The sequence below is a fragment of the Cryptomeria japonica genome, chromosome 9, assembly GCF_030272615.1.
Source record: "Cryptomeria japonica chromosome 9, Sugi_1.0, whole genome shotgun sequence".
In the NCBI taxonomy this organism is placed as follows: domain Eukaryota; kingdom Viridiplantae; phylum Streptophyta; class Pinopsida; order Cupressales; family Cupressaceae; genus Cryptomeria; species Cryptomeria japonica.
In genome coordinates this window covers 437,737,950-437,759,136 of record NC_081413.1, presented here as the reverse complement: position 1 = coordinate 437,759,136, position 21,187 = coordinate 437,737,950, and positions in this window count along the sequence as shown.

Sequence of the window (21,187 nt, the reverse complement as noted above, 5' to 3'; positions counted from 1 at the left end):
TAAATGTTGTTAGTTCTATAATTTTTATTTTTGTTTATACATAGCAAAAAATTAATCTATAAACAAAAGAAATAACAATAAAACATAATTATAGTCTTTAGCTTGCTGCTAGTATTACTGTAAAAAAAAAAATATTGTTGTTTAAAAAAAAAAGCAAAAAAAAAACATGCAGATCTAGTCTTAGACAATGAAGGTATAAGTTAAACTAATTATGAATAATTAAGTCCATTCAGAAAAGAAAATATACACCTAAATCTATCTAAGGGTTGCCTGTACATTTCTAACATACCTGCATGTTAATGTATAAATTTATTCCTTAAAAAAAAGATCCTAACTCTAAAAGTTTGGATATGCATATATATATATATATATATATATATATATATATATATATATATATATATATATATATATATATATATATATATATATATATATATATATATATATATATTCGCATTTTAAACATTGTAAATAGAAAGAAAAAAATAATAATAAACAAAAATTAGGGGCATAGGGCCGAACCACTGTGTGTTAACACAGTGGACGGCTCACGGGGCAAGCCAATGTGTTTACACATAGTGGATGGCGCGGGAGGTGCCACCACTGTGTGTAGACATAGTGGACGACCCTCAACCACCACTGTGCTTACACATAGTGGACGACACCGGCCGCCACTATGTGTACGCATAGTGGATGACACCGACCACCATTGTGGGTGCACATAGTGGACATCATCACCCGCCATTGCGTCCGAGGGGAGCCCTGCACTGTGAAACCCAACCTCCATTCGGCCTCCACCCTTTCTCTCGGTCATCGCCTTGCCTTGTTTTCGGCCCTGCATAACACACAACATACACACACAAACACACAAAAAAAGATAAACCAGAACCCAGTTTTGGGTTAGGGTAAAGGCAACACAATAAGATTAAGATTTTTAGTTGGATAAAATATGCAACCCTAATCCAAATCTGGATTAGGGTTTGCATTCAAGTAAAAAGACAAAAAATATTAGGGTTAGCTAATAATATAAAAATAAAAGAGATGGATTATTAAGTGGATTTTAAATAAAATATAGGAGAAGATAATTACTCAACCCTAGTTAGGGTTTGAGATTTAAAATATAAATTAAAATAAGAAGAGGGGGAAATACTTTTCAAATTTTGAAAGAGATTTCCCAAATATAATTTTAGCCATATGTGTTATTAATTTAAAACTCCTTATTCGATTTGGGAGAAAATTGATTTTAATATAGTTTATTTTATAAGATTTAAAATGGATATTAATGTTATATGGTAACATTAATCACATAATTGATTTAAATTATTCAACTAGGGAAACTATATAGTTATTTGATATATTCAATTAAATATGGACGTTAAGTTATATTTTAATTTGGGAAGAATTTATAATTGAAAATTATTAATTATTTTTTACGAATTTTTAGCTTATGAGGTCAACGTTGGCCAGATTTTTTATATCGTCAAATTTGAAGGTTTAGGGGAGATTAAATTGACTATAGCATAAATTTGGTTTTACTGGACAAATGACATTATTAAATTTGAACCCTTGTCGGTTAGATTTAAATAATGAAATTTGTGTGCTCTTGATTAATTAAATTTTTAATTTTAGATATCCTCATCATCATTCAATTAGCCCGGCATAATTTTTAGTGCATTGAGATATCTGAATATCCCTCAACTTTAATTAGCGGCAACTTAATTAAGATAATTAAATTAACTAATTAAATTGCGACAACCCTCTTGGGAATAATTAATCTCCATTAATTAATGTCGCTTATTTGAGTTAGTTAATTAATCCAACTTTAGTAAACAATTCTATTTACATCCTAGTTAAGACAAGACTTATTTGAATCCACTTTAAAAATAGATTAATTTGAGGTTTTAGGTGGTTAAATTTTTATTTTTTTTGTTCCATTTTTTTAGCCCAAAAGTTTGGGCACAACATTTGGTATCAGAGCAAGGTTTCCAACACTAGGAACCTTTCTCCATTACGTTTCACTTTAATCATTTAATTAATTAAATTTTTCCCCAAAAATTATTTATTTATTTTATTTTCATTTTATTTTCTCATAAGGATGCCTCCAACTACGTGACAAGCTCGCAAGCATAGAAGGGGTCCTAAGTGTACATGTATGGCACGCGAGAATGTTGATAGGGAGGAACTAGTTCCAAAAGGGAACCTAGAGTCCCCTCCCAAACCACCGGTTGACCCAAACTGAGACATCTTATTAGCACTTCAGAACCTGATTGAGATAGTGTATGATAGGCTTTTAGCAGTAGTCCGTCATGTAGAAAATGAGAACTCAGGGAGCCTTAGATCAGCAGATAGGGAACGGAGTAGGAGTACACCTCCTAATTCCTTAGAGGGCCAGGCTGAGCACGAGCCTGAGTCCATTCATCTACCTAGACCACCTCCAGTAGCCGCACATGTTTATATTGAGAGGACACATCAAGAACTAGGGGATTTGATCAGAGAGGTTTTGCGCCTCCAACCACCATCTTTTGGGGGATCTACCAATGGGGTAGAAGTTGAGGCTTGGCTTTTGAGCATAGATCGGTGCTTCACATTGAGTTCTTATGAAAGCAATCTAAAGGCACAAGTTGCAGTCCACCTTTTGAGATTGACGGCCTCCACATGGTGGAAACAGGAGGAATTCAAGTGTGGTCTTACTGCAAACACCCTCACATGGGAGATCTTCATAGAGAGGTTCAGGGAGAGATACCTATCAGAGCACTTCAAGCAGCGTAGGATAGATGAGTTCCACGACCTCTAGTAGAAGGGTCTCTCAGTGATCCAGTACGAGAGCAAGTTCATTGAGCTCCTACTTTATGTAGACTACCTGAAGGACGAGAAGCGTCTCGTCAACTGATTTATCAGGGGACTTAATGTTCGAATAGTAGGACCGGTGAGGATGGCTACTCCAAGGAGCCTTTAGGTTATCATGGAGAAGGCCTTTATAGTCAAGGAGATTCAGGTTAGGTCACAGGACACAATGGATCAGTTTCAGAACCAAAACCTGACACCTCAGTCTTTCGGGTTTCAAAAACCCCACTACAAAGGCAACCACAGAAATGCATCAGGGTCCTATAAATCCCCTCCTCCACATCAGTCACAACAGAGTCAGAGGTAGAGGCCCCCTCAGGGACAGTAGGGCTTTAAGCCCAAGCAATGGCAGTCACAAGGTCCTAGGTGCGACCAGAGAGCATAGGGTACATACACACCTCTAGCATGGACTCAGCAGTCCTCTAGGGGTGGGTATAGTGGTTTGAGCAAGACAGGTGGGTAGACTTACTCTAGGCCTCAAGGCGCACAGTTTCAAGCACGTGGTGCTTGTTTCACATGTGGAGCCATGGGGTACATGGTGAGAGAGTGTCTATAGGGTTAGATTGCAGGTAATCAGAGGATGACAACATCAGAGCCTACAGTTGGAGATATGGGAAAGTCCCATAGGGTCTTCGCAGCAGTTGACAACTGCCAGGCAGAGCACCAGACCACAGTCATTGAGGCTGTAGGTATGATAAGAGGTATCGATATTTCTATATTATTTGACTTAGGAGCGACTGACTCCTTTATCTCAATTGGTTATGGAGCATTGCGAGATAGTGGTAGTTAGGAAAGGTGTCAGTTGGGAAGTGGAGTTAGCATCATGGGCTAGAGTGTTAGTGGATTCAGAGGTTAGGGGATGTCTGCTCCAGATTGGTAATACCACCATCATAGTAGACCTTAGAGTTACACCACTCGGATCTTATGGCATCGTACTTGGCATGGATTGGCTTTATGCCCACACAGCCAAGATGGATTATCACCTGAAAAAGATCGAGTGTGAGGATGATCATGGTGCTCCCATAGTAATCATTGGGATTCAGAGGATCGTGTCTCTTTGTATGATTTTCGCTATGCAGCTTAAGTGGAGTATGCGAAAGGGATGCCAGTTGTTTGCTATCACCATCAGTAATAGAGAGGAAGAAAATGAGAAGGAGCCTTCCATAGATGATTATATCATCCTTGAGGCGTTTGCAGATGTGTTTCCAGTCGAGCTACCTGGTATGCCACCTAGCAGAGAGATTAACTTCCACATAGATTTGGTGCCATGAGCCAAGCCAGTTTTGAGAGCACCTTATAGCATGACCACACATGAGCTTAATGAGATCAAGATGCAACTAGAGGAACTCTTAGAGAAGGGTCACATTTGTCCTAGCATCTCCCCTTGGGGTGCACCGGTCATCTTCATGAAGAAGAAGGACGGGTCCCTTCGGTTATGCATGGATTACAAGCAACTGAACAAAGTAACCATCAAGAACCGCTATCCCTTTCCCAGGATCGATGATTTATTTGATCAGCTTCAGGGTGCTAAAGTGCTCTCCAAAATAGATCTGAAGTCAGGGTATAATCAGTTGAGGATTATGGAGAGTGATATCCACAAGACCGTGTTTCATACCAGATATGGCCACTATGAGTTCACTGTGGTCCCATTCGGTCTTACGAATGCTCTAGCTATATTCATGAGTCTCATGAATGAGGTATTCCACACTTTCCTCGACCGATTGGTGATTGTGTTCCTCAATGACATATTGATATATTCTCAGAATGAGAAGAAGCATGAGGAGCATTTGAGGCAGGTTTTGTAGTATTTGAGGGACAACCAATTGTTCAGAAGTTTGTCAAAGTGTTCTTTCTTTAGATTAGAGGTCAAGTACCTTGGGCATGTTATATCCGGTGATGGGATCTCAGCTGACCCATCAAAGATTAGAGCTATTATGGATTGGCCAGTGCCAATTAGTGTGATGAAGGTTAGGAGCTTCATGGGTTTAGCAGGATACTACAGATGCTTTGTTGAGGGATTTTCTAGAGTTGCACACCCCATCACATCCCTCCAGCGAAAGGGAAAGAAATTTGAGTGGAAAGAGAAGTGTGAGAGGGCTTTTCAGGATCTGAAAAGGGCACTGACTAGTGCACCTATTCTTATTGTGCTAGACCCCATGATAGATTTCATGGTATGCATAGATGCTTCCTTGGATGGATTAGGAGCAGTCCTTATGCAGGAGGGTAGAGTTATAGCGTACGAGTCTAGGAAACTTAAGACTCATGAGCTTAACTACCCTACGCATGACCTAGAGCTTGCAGTAGTAGTACATACACTTGTGAGGTGGAGACACTTTCTTTTGGGTCATCACTTCAAGTTTCATTCAGACCATCAGAGTTTGCAGTACATCTTCACCCAGCCTAATCTTAATGCCCTTTAGAGGAGATGGATGGAATTCTTTTGCGAGTATGATTTTGATGTCCACTACATCAAGGGGAAGGAGAACATAGTTGCAGATGCCTTGAGTAGGAGATGACATGAGGTATACACCATATCTATGAGCATAGATTTGAGAGACCTTATATTGCAGTGGTTTCAAGAGGATGGATGGTATCTAGAGGTTTGTCAGAGGATCTGATCTCAGGAAACCTTGGAGGGGAAGTATGTGGACTACTCTTTAGAGTCCAATAGACTATTACGCCATAGAGGGTGCATCTATGTACCTTCTCTCAGGGGATTGCGAGAGTTCATTGTCATGGAGGATCATAGAGCTCCTTATGCAGCGCATCTTGGGGTTAAGAAGATGCATGCAGACTTGAGGTAGTTATATCATTGGCCAGGTATGCGGCAGCTTATCACTGAGTTAGTAGCTCGATGCCTTGAGTGTTAGAGAGTCAAGGCAGAGCACCGCCATCCAGGTGGGTTGCTCCAGTCTCATGCTATACCAAAGTGTAAGTGGGATACTAAATCCATAGATTTCATCATTGGTCTTCCCATGTCATCTCACTGGCATGATGCTATCTTGGTGACAGTTGACAAGTTGACCAAAGTGGCCCACTTCTCACCAGTTTGGACTACCTTCACAACACTAGCAGTGGCACAGGTGTTCTTGCGAGAAATTGTTAGGCTTCATGGCGTTCCACGCAAGATTATTTCTGACAGGGATTCCCTCTTCACTTCTTTCTTTTGGAAGGCATTACAGGCAACAATGGGCACCGAGCTCAATTTTAGCACACCCTATCATCCAGAAACGGATGGAAAGACAAAGAAGGTTAACCAAGTGTTAGAGGATATGCTCCACATGTACATCATGGATCATCAAACCAAATGGGAGGAGTACCTTCATCTAGTAGAGTTTGCCTATAATAATGGGCATCACACTTCTTTGGGGATGCCACCTTTTCAGGCTTTGTACGGTAGACCTTGTAGGACACCTTTGAGTTGGGACCGTATTGAGGATAGAGTGGCCATAGGCCCTGAGATGGTTCACGATATGGAGAAATAGGTAATTTTGATTAAACAACACCTTAGAGAGGCACATGATAGGCAGAAGAAATATGCAGATGCAAAGAGGATAGACCGGAGTTACATGGTTGGGGACGGAGTTTTTCTGAGAGTGCGGCCGCATAAGAGTCCAATCCATTATGGAAAGGGTTCTAAGCTTGCACCTCGCTTTGTCGGACCTTTTGAGATCCTTGAGAGGATAGGACTAGTTGCTTATCGCCTAGCTTTGCCACCTAGCCTATCACGCATCCACGATGTGTTTCATGTTTCAGTTTTGAGGAAGTATATCTATGATGAGTCTCATATTTTAGATTGGGATGCCTTGCAGGTGGAGTTGGATAGGCAAGTAGCTTTGGAGCCCATTCGCATTTTGGCTCGCCAGATGTTGGCCCTTCGAGGTCGAGAGCTAGACCAAGTTAGGGTCCAGTGGGATTGCTATTATGAGGTTACAACTTCATGGGAGGATGCAACACGTATGAGATCTCAATACCCTCATCTTTTTGATTAACTCCAAGAGGAAGTTCATGCCTAGAGGGGGAGGGTGTGAGGCCCTACCCCGATCCATCCTAGGATTTCAGTGTTTTCATGATTGGAACTATTATGGATGCTTTATTTTTATGCATTATGGATATAGAACTTTATATGATCCCGGGAATTGGATACGATTGGTATATTGATGCTTCATTTGTATTCATTATGGGTATAGAATTTTATATGATTCTAGAATAGGATAACATTGAGATGATGTATGTCATTATTTGATTTGCAGGACTTTATTATGATGATAGAAATATGTTTGCATATCTTATGAATAGATTAAATTATGAGGATTATGATAAATTGCCTATGTGCATTGCTTTGATATGTGGCAAATTGTATTGTATAATGTCAATTCTATGCAAAGTGATTGAATTGTATTCTTCATTTTGTGTTTAATATTATATGAGGCTATTGGAAAGTACTAATATTTAAATTGAGATGCACAAGAAATTATCCATGTGACCATGGAAATATTATGGAGAATCAAGCCTAGTCCTATGTACATTTGTAAAACCAGGGGTTGTCTATTTGGAGAGACAACACCCCGTATGTATTGTATTCTATTCGGAAACATAAAATGTTTGCATGAGTGTAAATTATATTTATTAAATTGTTTAAATCATTCAAAGGACAATTGCCATGTGTATTGTGATGTGGAATTATTTTGTAGTGTCACTTGACACCTATGTTGTATGTTGTGTTGGCAATTGTCATGTCACCTTTTTGGAGAGATTTATTTTTGTTTAATTGTTATATTTTCAAATTATCCTTGAAGATACCAAGAAATATAGGATAGTGAGCCACAAGGAGGGTCAACTTAGAGTTGACCCGTAGGTTAACTTTAGGCGGACTTTCTAAGGGTTAAATCAACTCTTAGAGTCAATTTTAGAGCATTTTTATTAGGCCTCATGGGGTACCTATGAGTGAAGGCCAAATTTGGCCATGTGTCCTTCCCCTAGGGCTTGTTTAACCACCCAAAAAAGTGGTTTTCCCAAGATGGAAGAATTCCATCTATAGGAGTGCCATCCTTGGTTAGATAACCTTCTTGATAGGTGTAATTCCTTTTCCCCATTTCATTCCTCTTCTTGAGGTGCCTTGGTTAGGGAGTGTGTAAGACCTAGGGAAGACCAACCAATGGGAGTCCCTCACTCTATCCAAGAGGTTGGAAGGAGTGAGAGAAGCCTTCTTAGGCTAGAGATTGAGGCTTAGGGAGCTAATCACTCACTCTCCATTTTTGGAGATTTTGGACAATTTTTGAAAAAAAAAAAAATCAGTTTGAGAATAGGAAATTTGGCTGTGTTGCAGAAAAGTTTTGTGGATTGGGCTACTCTTCTCCAAGCTTTCCCTAGAATACCCTTGGCAGATTCAAGGTAGGTACATTATCTTGCTTATATGTTGAAAATCTGTTTGCAGAGTGCTTGAATGAAAATATTGTAATTTTTCTTTGTATTGTAATAGTGAAAGTTTTTATGTGGTTTCTTCCTTTACTTTTGTTATGCATTTTATTGTGCTTTGGGAGTATCCAAGGCCATCTTACCCTTGGGAGGGCAAAATGTTCTTGGGGGTGTAAGAAGTTTGATAACCTTAGAGTGAGAGGCTCTCATCATGAGAGTGATCTCAAGGGTTTGTCCATGTCACCCTTGCTGCATAGTTTTGTTTATGCATTGGGGGGTCATAAGGGGAGAAAAATTGCATGTTTGCCTTTGGGGGTCATAAGGATATGGGGGTTAAGAAGATCTTTTTTTGTGTCATTGGATGCCATGAGTTGGCTATGAGTTACTATCTCGCAAATCTCCTCAAAGGTACTTGGTCCACTTCCACCCTAGTAAAACATCACATTATATGATGAAGTTTTAGCCTTGGGAATTGGAATGTGTTTGTTGTGTTTTTTCCCTTGCTTGTTTGTGTTTGCTTGAGTGTAACCCATCCAGGACTTGGTTCTCCAAGCTCAGGGGTGGCTTCTAGTAAGCATAGGCTGGGAGGTGAGCACCCCATGGTCACAACCATATGTTTTATATGTAGGTTGCTTGGAAAGAAGGAAAAAAAAAAATGAAAAGAAAAGAAAGCTAGGAGTTGCAGATTTTACTTAGTTGCAGAATGAAAGAAATAAAGATGTATTTTTTATAATTATTTTGAAGGATAGAAATATGTTATTTAGTTAAGTCCTCATCTATAAGGGATGAGAGACTAATTGGGTATTTTTCCCCATTTGTAAAAAAATTGACAACTTGTGTTCAAACCATTCATATATGAAAAGCATTTTTATTTAAATTCTGTAATATATTGTTGCTGCTATTTTTATTTAATTATGTCTTAAACTGAAATCTGTTGTTTATTTCTTCAATTTTTTTTAAAGAAATTAAAGATGTAGAAAAGGAAATGCAATGTGTTTTTAAGTATTTTCCTGCAATATTTAAATGATGTTGTTACTATCATTTTAAAAAGAAAAAGAAATGCAACGTGTTATAAGTATTTACTTGCAATATTTAAATGTTGTTATTTTTGTTTATACATAGTAGAAAATTAATCTATAAACAAAAGAAAAAATAATAAAACCTGATTATAGTCTTTAGATTGCTGCTAGTATTACTGTAAAAAAAAAACGTATTGTTGTTTAAAAAAAAAAGCATGCAGATCTAGTCTTAGACAATGAAGGTATAAGTTAAACTAATTATGAATAATTAAATCCTTTCAGAAAAGAAAATATACAACTAAATCTATCTAAGGGCTGCTGGTACATTTCTAACATACCTACATGTTAATGTATAAATTTATTCTTAAAAAAAAAAAGATCCTAACCCTACAAGTTTGGATATATATATATATATATATATATATATATATATATATATATATATATATATATATATTCACAATTTAAACATTGTAAATAGGAAGAAAAAAAATAATAAACAAAAATTAGGGGCATAGGGCCGAACTGCTGTGTGTTAACACAGTGGACGGCTCATGTAATGCCCCGCCAGAAACCCCAAAGGAAAACAATACATCTAGGCCACTAAAAGGGCGTAATAATTTTTTTTTTTTTTTTTTAAAGATTAAGTACATAATCATATCAATAGCATGTTTAATGACACAACAAAAGTCTAACGTATGATCCCCTAAGGGTTACCAACGAAGATTACTTTGTAGACTTTATTGACATCATGGTTAATCCTATTGTATAGCTAGTTAGGAAAATTAAATGCTTAAGATAAAATCTACACAAACATCTAAATTCCATAGTGAAAGAATCAAAGTACTCCAATGCATTCATTTCCTACAGAACATATCTACAAAAGATTAAAGCACCTAAATTAACATACATTCCAATGATTCCCTTTTTACAATATCCATAAATACATGGTCTCCAATAATACCATGGATTACAATGTTACAATATCAAGGTTACAAAAAAGTTGATACAATGACCACAAGGTCTCAACTGAACAATGATCAGGAACATGAGCTGGTACATGAACCACGAACCAAGAACACAAGGGAAGCCCTTCCTCACTTGAAGATACATTCTAGATCATCCGATGGGAAGTGACACTACCACCCAACCATGTGATCCCGAAATGGAACCACCCCACTGTGCTAGGAGATAGTAGAAACCCCTCCAGCAAGCCTACTAAAACAAGTACAAAAGACTACAAGACTCCGCAAAAATCCATGTGACTCAACTCACAAACACTAGTGACTCTAAGAAGAGAGTGTCATCGCATAGCTTAAGATGGATACCATGGTATAACCTCCATAGGTCTCGGTCCCCATCCTGGGTTATCCTGGTAACCTCTCCCAAACCTCCAGTTCCAACTAAGTCTCATGCAGACCCTACCAATCCTTTCATGAAGACAAGGTGGTAAGTTTGCCATTCCAGGCCTTCTCGTAACATTATGAGCCCTGTACTAGCACTCACATATGCACGAGGCATATTATCTTAATTAATATTTATCCCACCCATATCAATTATTAGGTTATCACTTTTTAACTGACTTTCGACAGGTTATCCCGTCATCCACTTCGGGCATGACCCCCACTCGAAAGCCACTCTCTCTCATAGGACACTATAGGAAAGGTCTCTCTACGAGAACTCTATGGCAACACAGACAACAATACCTAATCTTGACATACCACAGGTGAAGGATACACAATCACTAACCAAAGATTGACCATTTGGACAAAACACACAATGGCTCACATCAATAAGATTTGACCAAGGAGATATAATAACATATGACACAATGAAAACTCAACCAGAATTACAATAGAATTTAAACTTGACTGCAAACACCATTTACAGAAGATCCTAATACATGCAATCTTTTCTTAAAACATCCAAATGCATAGATAGCTTGCAATTTAATATTTCCCAAAAAAAAAAGAATTACAACTATATTAATACAAACAAATCAATGTTGTCATTTGTTTAGAAAAGAGGTTAATGAACTAGGACACATGGGAATATAGAGAGCTTAGGCATTATAATGCATTTCCAATAAATAATGACATATGCAACACATATAAATAATCATATTTTATATGTAAAACTTCTAAATTGATACTTTCTTATACCAAATAATAACCATATTCATAAGAAATCTGACCTCTTGTAAGCTTGGACTGGTTTGTAAGACTTTGACGCTCTTTCACCAAATAGTACTACAAATCTATCTCCAATCTATTCCTATCTCTATCTCAAATTTATCTCTATCTCTCTTCGATACCTTAAAAGTATCTTCTCTATTCCTCTCTTCTTTTCTATTCTTCTCTTCATGAATCTATCGTCCTTCCTTGCTTGCGAATGAAAAAAAATGTCCTCTCTTCCTATCTCCCACCTCTATTTATCCAAATATTCCCTACGATTTCTCCCTATTCAAAGGCTCAGTGATTGTATTTGATTAGGAGTCTATTACTTTTAACTCTTCTTACTTTTCCCACATCTACAAGAGATGGCATTCTTTGATGCATTTTCTTCTATTATCTTGCAAGATTTAACTATTCATTGGTTTCCTATCATTGACTATCCTAGATTCTTAGTACTATGTATATGTTATCATATTATTTACTGTAGTTTATTTGCATCTTTTTCTGTTGTTTATGCCACCACTGAGTGTCTTCTTCTATGCATGTCAATCAATATATCGGTGTGTTTAACTATGACTGGTATTAAATCCCTGCCACCATATCGAGTATGTGGCTGCAATATGATTTTTTAGCATACTACTTACTGTAGTTATAAGCCACTCTTTATTTGCCACCAATAGAGGTCTACTAAACTTTATTCAATGTGGACATTATCAATCGATTCCAAGCCGTGGAAGGAAAGAGTTATCTGCAGTTTACTCGCTTGATGGAGGGAATGACAAATTAAACTTGTTTACAAACACCTAAGTGTTTAAGTGAGTTCATTGTTTTCACTGCCAGGTCAATCACTTCCTCCAAAGGGACATGGAAGAGTTAAGTCGACAACCAACTTCTCTACTAATTCATCGAGTATCGAGGAGTTAAGTGTCGAGTCGCTTATCATGGTTTATCCTTTGATAGGAGTGTCTGTGTTTATTGCATCATGAAGTAGGTTTAGTCAAAAGGAGAAGGAGTGATCGGTGGTAATACTGACCCCTCTCTTTAAATATGGGGAGTGGTTGATATTACTATCGACCACCCTCATTAATATTTTTCTTCACATTAAACTTAACCACCCCTTTAGGTTATTACTTGCAATAGATCTGTATTTCCTAAGTCTTGGTGGCTTCCCAATATATCACTCTACCCATCGATTTCTGCATGCAAGTTGGTTGTTACGTGGAATAGCCATCGTGGTGCCCATGTTGCATATAAACAGTCCTTATTTCTTTTGAACTCTCAATGGTCTAAGCATATGTCTAGCCGACATACCATGATTCATAAGTTGAAACATGGAGTATGTTTAATGGAAAGGGATAGAGCTGGTCGGTGGTAATACCGACCTCTCCCTTTATATAAGGGGGGTGGTCGATATTACTATCGGCCACCCTAGTTATTGTTTTAATAACCTTCTTTCACCCGCCACCTTCACATTATGGTAAATAATAATATACATGACTTATAATATATGATTTATTTAAGAAAAACCTAATAAAATAGGATATATATATATATATATATATATATATATAATTTCAAATTATATACATGTGTAATCAAAAATATAATATCTTGAATTGACACTATTATCCAATGATAAAGTAATCATTTAAGCATAATTTAAAATAAATACACATAATTAAAGGTCACCCTCATGCCTATAATATATAATCCTAATTCATGTATATGCCAATATTCATAGACCAATACAACGTAACATACAATAATTAAAATCACTAAAGACACAAATTGTACAAATCTCAAGCAATTACTCCTAAAAGGTCAAACAACAAAATACGAAGGCTGAACAAACTGACAGGATGACCAACTGACGACACTAACCCGAGTGTAGCTGAATAAAATAGGGTCAACTACTATCTCCTCCACTTCCATTGGAAAATATAAGGCACGCTCAAACCTGTGAAGCCAGGTGGAGACGATACCCCATACCTACCCAGTACTTGTACCTGCAATATCCTGCATCACCGAACCACACAAGCATATATATAATATAGAATATATAACATACACACTGATGAAGGAAAATCGTGATGTTCCCTATCTCACTGAAATGAGTGAAGGAAAATCGTCCCCTTGCATCCAATACACTTGCAGACACACAACATATAATTCCACTTTGCATAGATAAGTAAAGTGTCAGTACAGAGCAATAATCCATAAAATGCCATAAAAAACAAGTACTGAAATACTACAAATTAAATATGCATCTCATATCCAGATAAAGTATGAAATAATGTCATATAAGTCTGAATAACAAAACATGGTAATGTATCCACTGAAAACAACAAGAATAAAATATGAGTCCAAACGAGTAGGGGTACTACATTCTCCCCCCCAAAACTAGGCTTACTCCTGGAAGCCTAAAACAAATAAGAATATAGCTCTCTCATCTTCACTGCATCCCCCCAAGTAGCCGAGGTCTCATCATTTGGGTCCCATAGGACCCTTACCTGGTCGATGGTGTGACCCCTGAGGATCAAATCTCGACGCTGAAGAATGCGCACGGGTTCCATGGAAAGTTGCCCATCCTCGACCTATAAAGAATTCCAATCAAGAACATGTATCACATCAGGATGATAAGGTCGAAGAATTGAAACATGAAAGACATCGTGGATGCAAGATAGACTCAGTAGAAAGGCAAGGCGGTAGGCAACAAGACCTATCCTCTCAAGGATCTCAAAAGGGCCAACAAACCGAGGTGCCAACTTAGAACCCTTTCCATAATGGATCGGACTCTTCCATGGACGCAATCTAAAAAACACACAGTCGTTAATAGAAAATTGACGATCTATCCTATGAGCATCTGTATACTTCTTCTACCTATCCTGTGCAGCTACTAAATGCTCACGAATTTGCTCAACCTACTGCTCCATCTCCCGAAGAATATCCGGTCCTATAAGCACCCTATACTCTAGATGATCCCAACTCAAAGGAGTACAGTAAGGATGACCATATAATGCCTGAAAGGGGGACATACCTATGGAACTATGATATCCATTGTTATAAGAAAACTCCACTAGATAGATATAATCCTCCCAATGCAACTGCTGGTCCATAACATACATGCGAAGAATGTCTTCCCAAACCTAATTCACTCTCTCTATCTGACTATCCGTCTCTGGGTGATAAGTTGAACTAAAGTTCAACTGAGTCCCAAAATCATGTTGAAGTGAGGTTCACAATGCTGAGGTAAAGATGGGATCTCTATTAGAGATGGTCCACCTCAGAATCCCATGCAATCTCACTACATCTTCCAAGAAGACTCATGCCACCACTATTGCCATATAGGAAGCTCGAATAGGAATGAAATGAGCAACCTTAGTCAATATGTGAACTATGACCATGATGGCATCATGACAATGTGAAGAGACAGGCAAAATAATAATGAAATCCATAGAAACGATATCCTATTTCCAATCCGATATCAAATTTGACTATAAAAGCCCTGCCGAGTGCCGATGCTCTACCTTCACTCACTGGCACTCTAAACACTTCGACACAAAATCAGCAATGTCACTTTTCATGCCAACCCAATGATAAATCTATCTAAGGTCTGTGTGCATCTTCTTGACACCTGGATGTGCCAAATAAGGTGCACGATGGGCCTCAGTCATGATCAAGATGAGAAGACCCTCCAAAGAAGGTACATAGATCTGTCCATGGTGACGAAGAAGTCCATCTACCTCAAGATTATATCCAAAAAATCTACCCTCTAAAGGTCTTCCAGACTCTATCACGGCTCTAACATCCTGATACCAAGTATCCTGAGGAAGAACTACGAGAATCCTTTCTCTCAAGTCTACTCCAAGGGACAATGTCGAAACTTCATGCCACCTACAACTCAAAGCATCTACCACTACGTTCTCTTTCCCTTGAATATAACAAACCTCAAAATCATACTCGTAGAGGAATTCCATCCATCTCCGCTATCGAGCATTCAAGTTTGGCTGCGTGAAAATATATTGCAGACTGTGATGATCACTATGTAGTTCAAACTGACATCCTAATAGAAAATGTTGCCATCTAACCAAAGCATGAGCTACAGCTGCCAACTCTAAATCGTGAACTGGATAGTTCAACTCATGGTTCTTGAGTTTGTGAGACTCATAAGTAGCGACACATCCATCTTGCATAAGCACTACACCTATACCTTCCAAAGAGGCATCTGTGCATACCATAAAATCTCTAGATGGATCAGGAACTGTCAAAATTGGAGCACTGACAAGGAGTTCCTTCAAGGTACGAAAAGATGACTCACAATATTCTGACCAAACAAACTTCTTCCCTTTCCTTTGAAGAGAAGTGATCGGGTGTCCTATCCAGGAAAAGTCTTGAACAAAGCAACAGTAATATCCAGCCAAACCCATAAAACTCTAAACTTCTGAAACATTGGTCGGCGCTGGCTAATCAACAATGGCTTGGATCTTTGAAGGATCCACGGATACACCTTCTCCCGAAACTATATGACCAAGATAGTTCACCTCAGACTGGAAAAAATCACACTTTTCCAAATTAGCATAAAGTTGATTCTCCCTCAAGCACTGTAATACCTGACGTAAGTGACCTTCATGTTCTTCCATAGTTCTAGAATAAATCAATATGTCATCCAAGAACACAAGGACAAAATGATCAAGGTAGGTGCGAAAAACCCCATTCATGAGGCTCATGAAAACTGAAGGCATGTTCATCAACCCAAATGGCACCATTGTGAACTCATAGTGACCATAATGAGTACGAAACACTCCTTATGAATATCTGTATCCTAAATGTGCAACTGATGATATCCAGATTTTAGGTCAATCTTAGAGAACACCTTGGCTCCCTTTACCTGATCGAAAAGATCATCTATATGAGGAAATGGATATTGATTCCAGATGGTTACCTTATTCAGCTGTCAATAATCAATGCATAACCGAAGAGAACCATCCTTCTTCTTAATGAAGATAACAGGTGCACCCCAAGGAGAAACACTAGGACGAATGAATCCCTTGGCTAACAATTCCTCTAGCTACAACTTCAACTCACTCAACTCCTGAGTAGTCATCCGATATGGGGCTCTCGAAATAGGTTCTACACCAGGAACCAAATCAATGTGAAAGTCTATGTCTCGCTTCGGAGGCATACCGAGAATATCCAACAGAAACAGATCAGCATACTATCAAAGAATAGGGTGACTATCAAGAGTGATTTCTCGACTCTATAACTCATCCACATCTTCAAGAGTAACTGCAAAAAGTTGGCACCCTCTACGCATGCACCGCTTAAGTTGCATAGCGGAGATCATACGTAAGGATATTGGTCTCTAAACTCCAACAACCTCCACTTCCTTACCAAGGTCATCTAAACACTCCACTATCTTCTTGTGACAGTCTACATGAGCTTTGTGAGAAGATAGCCAATCCATCCCCAACACAACTCCATAAGAACCCAAAGGAATGACTCAAAGGTCAACTGAAGTAACTATGGTTCCTAGATTCAACTCACAACTGGGAACAAAGGCATCTATAGAAACATGGACACCTGTAGCCAACTCTACTTGCCACCTATCCGCCTACTTAGCAGATGCGAGTCCACACTGCTCCACAATAGATGAAGAAATGAAAGAATTTGAAGCACCGGAATCAAAAGTACAGAGATAGGGATTCCACGCAACATACCTGTTGCCTCCATAACTGTACCTTGATGATCAGCTTGTTGGTTATCCACTACTACAAACACTCTATGGGATCTCCCTGCATCTCCCACTATAGGGTCAGATGTTGTTGGCCTCTAACTACCTGTGTTGTAGAAATGTTGAGGGCACTACGCAGCTCTATGACCAAACTATCCACAAGAAAAGCAAACTCCTCTATTACCTATCGATCCACTAGATTGCTGAAAACTTCCCTGGCTAGGGGTGGGAGATGCACTCTGCAAGGACTTCCCTATATGGCCCTATCTGCCCCTCTGCTAGTTCCTATTATTCTTATACTGAGAATTGCCACCCTTCTAGCCCTAGAACTGTTTTAGTTTTGACGGTTGTTGCTACTGCTATCCACCCTTAGCGGGTGCTTGAGGATTCCTAAATGGTGCAGCTAACTGGGACTGATTCCCACGAGCTCTATTCCCACTAGAAGGTGCACTCCCTATCTGCACACCTATCTAACCACCAAGTGCATGGCTAAGGTTCAGCTCTACCAAGCTGGCCTTTGCCACAACTATCTCCACTGAAGTTGGCTCAAACACCCTAACACCTCCACTGATGCGGTCATTCAAACCCCTTAGGAAGTGTTGTACAAGCATAGCCTTATCATTACCAATCCCAGCATATTGCTTGAGCTCATAGAACCTGTGCTCATACTGGTCTACTGTCATACCATACTGATGCAGAGCATGAAACTCCTCTACTTGAGTCTGCCTCCACTAGGGTGAGAGAAACCATGCCCTGAATCTTTCTAGAAATAGCTTCCATGTCACGGTGTTAATGCACACACTGACCTTCTCCTCCTCTAGTCTCCACTAGATTGAAGAAAAATTATTGAGACACATAATAGCGCATCTCACCTTGGTATTGCTACTGTATGGAAACATAGCAAAACACAAATCCAATGCGATGAGCCAGGTCTCTGCCTCGAGACCGGTACCCATACCATCAAAGTAAGGAGGGTTGGACCTCATCAAGTCCTTTATGTGACCCAAGGAAGCTCGATCTCCATTAACTTCAATCTCCCTCCTCCTGGGTAATCTCTCTCTCTCTCTCTCTCTCTCTCTCTCTCTCTCTTCTAGAACTGGCTCATCAACCTCAGTCCTAGGGCCTAACCTAGCAAGAACCTCCCAAAACATTTGTCTCAGCTCTTCCCTTTTGGGAACCTATTCTTCTGCATGCTGTGAATCTTGATGAACAGACTGTTCCAGCTCAACATTCACATGAGTAGGTGGTGATGAAGGACTGTGATGATCTTAACCATGGCCTTGTCCTCCACCTCTATCTCCACCACTGCCTCTATTGTGACCACCTGTATGACCACCTCCCCTAGCTCTCCTAGCCATGACCTAGCACTACAAAAGAGAAAATGGTTCAGATCTATGGCAAAGAAAATAAGGGAAACACAAACATTAAGACCTAAGAAAAAAAGGACAAGTTGAATAGGCACACTACAAACCCAGAGTACCTAGTGTTGAAACTTAATCTCTGATACCAAATGTAACTCCCTGCTAGAAACCCTAAAGGAAAACAGTACATCTAGGCCACTAAAAGGGTGTAATAATTTTTTATTTTTTTTAAAGATTAAGTACATAATCATATCAACATCATGTTTAATGACACAACAGAAGTCTAACGTATGATCTCCTAAGGGTTACCAACAATGATTACTTCATAGACTTTATTGACATCATGCTTAATCCTATTGTACAGCTAATTAGGAAAATTAAATGCTTAAGATAAAATCTACACATACATCTAAATTCCATAGTGAAAGAATCAAAGTACTCCAATGCATTCATTTCCAATAGAACATATATACAAAAGATTAAAGCAACTAAATTAACATACATTCCAATGATTTGCTTTTTACAATATCCATAAATACATGGTCTCCAATAATACCACAGATTACAAAGTTACAATATCAAGGTTACATAAAAGTTGATACAATGACCACAAGGTCTCAACTGAACAATGATCACGAACATGAGCTAGTACATGAACCACGAACCAAGAACACCAGTGAAGCCCTTCTTCACCTGAAGATACATTCCAGAACATCCAATGGGAAGTGGCACTACCACTCGACCATGTGATCTTGAAATAGAACCACCCCATTGTGCTAGGAGATAGTATAAAACCCTCAAGCAAGCATAGTAAAACAAGTACAAAAGACTACAAGACTCCACAAAAATCCCTGTGACTCAACTCACAAACACTAGTGACTCTCAGAAGAGAGTTTCATCACATAGCTTAAGATGGATACCATGGTATAACCTCCATAGGTCTCAGCCCCCATCCTGGGTTATCCTAGTAACCTCTCCCGAACCTCCAATTCCAACTAAGTCTCATGCGAACCCTACCAATCCTTTCATGAAGAAAAGGTGGTAAGTTTGCCATTCCAGGCCTTCTCGTAACATTATGAGCCCTGTACTAGCACTCACCTATGCACAAGGAATATTATCTTAATTAATATTTATCCCACCCATATCAATTATTAGGTTATCACTTTTTAACTGACTTTCGATGGGTTATCCTGTCATCCACTTCGGGCATGACCCCCACTCGAAGGCCACTCTCTCTCATAGGACACTACAAGAAAGGTCTCTCTACGAGAACTATATGGTGACACAGACAACCATACCTAATCCTGACATACCACAGGTGAAGGATACACAATCACTAACCCAAGATTGACCATTTGGACAAAACACACAATGGTTCACATCAATAAGGTTTGACCAAGGAGATATAATAACATAGGAAACAATGAAAACTCAACCAAAATTACAATGGAATTTAAACTTGTCTGCAAACACCATTTACACAAGATCCTAATACATGCAATCTTTTCTTAAAACAACCAAACGCATAGATAGCTTGCAATTTAAGATTTCCAAAAAAAAAAAGAATTACAACTATATTAATACAAATAAATCAATGTTGTCATTTTTTGAGAAAAGAGGTTAATGAACCAGAACACATGGGAATATAGAGAGCTTAGGCATTATAATGCATTTCCAATAAATAATGACATATGCAACACATATAAATAATCGTACTTTATATCTAAAACTTATAAATTCATACTTTCTTATACCAAATAATAACCATATTCAAAAGAAATCCAACCTCTTGTAAGCTTGGACTGGTTTGTAAGACTTTGACGGTCTTTCACCAAATAGTACCACACCTTTCTTGCAAATCTATCTCCAATCTATTCCTATCTCTATCTTAAATTTATCTCTATCTCTCTTTGATACCTTAAAATTATCTTCTCTATTCCTCTCTTGTATTCTATTCTTCTCTTCATGAATCAATCGTCCTTCCTTTCTTGCGAATGAAAAAAAATGTCCTCTCTTCCTATCTCCCACCTCTATTTATCCAAATATTCCCTACGATTTCTCCCTATTCAAAGGCTCGGTGATTGTAATTGATTAGGAGTCTATTATTTTTAACTCTTCTTACTTTTCCAATGACTATAAGAGATAGCATTCTTTGATGCATTTTCTGCTATTATCATGCAAGATTTAACTATTCATTGGTTTCCTATCATTGACTATCCTAGATTCTTGGCACTATGTGTATGTTATTATATTATTTACTATAGTTTATTTGCATCTTTTTCTGCTATTTATGCCACCACTGAGTATCTTCTTCTACACATGTCGATCAATATATCGGTGGGTTTAACTATGACTGGTATTAAATCCCTGCCACCATATCGAGTATGTGGCTATAACGTGATTTGTTAGCATACTACTTACTGCAGTTATAAGGGACTCTTTATTTACCACCGATAGAGGTCTACTAAACTTTATTCAACGTGGACATTATCAATCGATTCCAACCTGTGGAAGGAAAGAGTTATCTGTAGTTTACTCGCTTGACAGAGGGAATGACAAGTTAAACTTGTTTACAAACACCTAAGTGTTTAAGTGAGTTCATTTTTTTCATTGCCAGGTCGATCACTTCCTACCAAG